Genomic DNA, 3,078 nt, shown 5'->3' on the forward strand with positions numbered 1-3,078 from the left:
TTTAAATTGGCTTTTGTGCCCTGGCAAACACTAAAGGACAGAGAGGCAGGAGTGGCCAGTAGCTACTGGTTGGGAAATAAGGGACATTGGCAGATGGATTTGCAAAGGACAAGCCACACCCAATTAATCGAGAGTAGGGAACAACCGGAGCTTAAGCACACACACACACAAAATTTAAATCCTGTGTAAGCTGGCTTTGTAGGCTTGCTAATGGAATTTGTGCAGTGCCCCAGACGGAGGGTCAGAGAAGAAAGGGAGACGTGTCAAGATGATCTTTTCAACAGTTTTTTCCCCCCTTCTTCTTTACCTTTCTGAACAATAAACTGATTTTTCAACCAGCCTAATTTGGGTAACATAATAAATAGTGCTTATGGTAGAAGGTGTTTAGGGGTTAAAAACACAAATTTATTTAGATATTAGGTGTACCTAGATTTAAGTAATTGATCCACTATTTGCTTCCCATATAATCTTGGGCAAGTTACTTAATTTCCATTTGTGGATGGCAGCCATAGGGTTGGGCAATGCATAGACCTCCTGGCTATTCATGCTGCCTGGACTCTCATCCTCTTGTCTGAAAATGGGGAACATTTTTTCCTCGTGGGGATCTTGGGAGAGTTAAGCATGTTACTGTGCATAGATTGCTTAGCTTGGATGCTGACACAAAATAGGCATGCAATAACTATTGGTTATTAATATGGCTATGGGCGAGGGATTTTAAAGGCTTACTGAGTTTAATCCCCATAACCATCCTATGAGGCAGAACTTTCCCAAGTTCCCATAGCTAGTAATAGAAACATCTTGGATTTAATTTAGGCAATTTAACTCTAGAGCCTGTGCTCTTAAGTAGCGTACTTTGAATTACATGTGCATTTTTCTTCTTCTCTCTCTCCTTCACTGTCTATTATCTATCTATCATAGTATCTATCTATCTACATCATCATCATCTCTATTATCTATCTGTCCGCCTTTCTCTATCAATCATCTATCTTTCTACTGTCTGTCAACACACTCTGTGCACATATTTGTGTATGTATAGTTAGCCCAAAAATACAGAGAACAAAACAGAGGCTCAGCAAACTTAACAGACCCCAGATAACAGAGCTGACTTTCTAGTCTAGAACTGTCCGACTCCAAAACCTGTACTGGGATATTTTTTTTTTTTAACTACATCAAGATTATGAATAAAATAGCCAGCGAGTCTTTTTTAGTGCAGTCATTTTAAATTTTACTGGGAAGAAAGGAAAACTATAAAAATGTCAACTATCTCCCTCAACTATTTGCTCCTAGCAAATAAGAAAGCATATTTTAATACGAGGTATTTGGAGCTGACTTTTGGAGATGGAGAGTACATATTTTTAGGAATGAGGATGGTACACATATCACTCACACACCATCAAAGGCTTGGTAGCCTTCTTGTCTGGCTGTGCGGTTCTTCCAGGCACAAATACAAGTACTACTGTTTTCAAGACAACAAGCTAGCCTAGAGACAAGTGGCACCCAGGAAAAGTGAGACATGTCCTGCACATTTGTATATAGAGACACTCTATGGCACTAACACAGTTATCTGCAGTAACAGAGGACAGTTGGCAGCATACAGGGTCCAAAAGAGCAGGTAACCCTCAAATCATAACTTTTGAACTTTGGAACGCATGAATTCATTGGGATAATTTTGCATCTGATTAACTTTCCTAATTAGGCTTGCCGCAAACCAGCATGACCTCTTTAGCCTCTATCCCAGAATATATAAATCCCTGTTCAGATGTTCCCAGTAATTGGGGAGATGACCCCTGGTTGGCACCCTTTCCCACCTTTGTGTCAGTTGATCCGACTCATTGCCTTTCTCCTGAAAGTTACCTGTTTCACTGCACCCTGCTACTCTCAGCAGATGACCTTATTCTAACCCCACCAAGAAAATGGAGACATGCTGGCATGATTTCTCTCAACTTCCCTCACATCCATCTCTGAAAAAGAATATATAAGCAAACACACGTCAGCGCTTTCCTGGAAGCTCCCAATTTCAATAATTCTGTTTTGTTCTTCCAGTAAACTTCAGAAATAACTGGAAATGGCAATATTTTTGAATCCGAAGTATATCTCTCTAGACTGCCTCTATTTGACCTCAAGTGACACAAATTGCTCTGTGTTCAGATATTTGGTTAAAAAATATGAGCAGTTGTCCCAGTTTATTCCTTTCCTTCCTGCTCAGAGGAAGAAGTGGTCCCCACTCCTTTCCAAATAAATCCTCCTCATTTGTCCTGGATCCAGTTCCCTTCTAGGAGGCAATGCTATTGCTTTATCCCCCCTCTACTTTCAAGCTCTTCTTTTTTACTGGTTTCTTCCCGTAACCTTCAAACATACTGTGAAATTTGGGCAAAATACATACCAAAATAAAAGCAAAGACAAAACCAGCCGAAAACTTCCCAGAATTCAACCTTCCCCTCAAGCTGCTCCCTGATTTCTTCTTCTCCTCAATAGTATTACTATTATTATCTTTATCTTTCCCTCATTATCCATCCTGCAGCAGTCTTGTTCTTGCTCTGGCTCTCTTTCCATTGAAAGCACACTTTGTAAGGAGACCAATAACCTCCATCAAAACACTTTTTCACACCGTATTGCTATATTTCGATGTCTATTTTCTCCCACTGGCCTGTTCTTTGAGATCCAGGAGACTTACTAATTCTGTGTTCTAGCATTCAACACAGGGCCTAGCACATTGTAACTTCTCAACTAACATTTATATTAAACTGATAAGAGCAGATACTACACTTGGTCTTAGCCAAAAGGCTGAGAAGCAGTCAACTAACATTTATAGAGTGAATGAGCTCAGCCCAATCCAGTGGACCCTTTTCACTGCCACTCTAGCAGTGTTCTCAGACGCCTTTGCTGCTGCTCACTGGACATCCTTCTTGAAATTCTCTCACACTCTGGATTCTAGAATGCAACTTCTCTTTTCCTATTCTCACCTCAACCTGCTCCTAGAAGGAAAGGATAGGCTATTGTTCTTTCTTGTATCCCCAGTGTCTTACACGGGGGTCACAATAAATTGACCGGATTGGAGTGGGTGAATTACACTGGATA

General features: G+C 40.6%; 1 pseudogene; it reads right to left on the minus strand.

The window, feature by feature from the left end:
* Positions 1–2,700: 2,700 nt before the first annotated feature.
* On the minus strand, positions 2,701–2,796 carry LOC137775962 (U2 spliceosomal RNA; annotated as a pseudogene).
* Between the last annotated feature and the right edge of the window lie 282 nt (positions 2,797–3,078).

Source organism: Eschrichtius robustus, chromosome 13, assembly GCF_028021215.1.
Source record: "Eschrichtius robustus isolate mEscRob2 chromosome 13, mEscRob2.pri, whole genome shotgun sequence".
NCBI classification, from domain to species: domain Eukaryota; kingdom Metazoa; phylum Chordata; class Mammalia; order Artiodactyla; family Eschrichtiidae; genus Eschrichtius; species Eschrichtius robustus.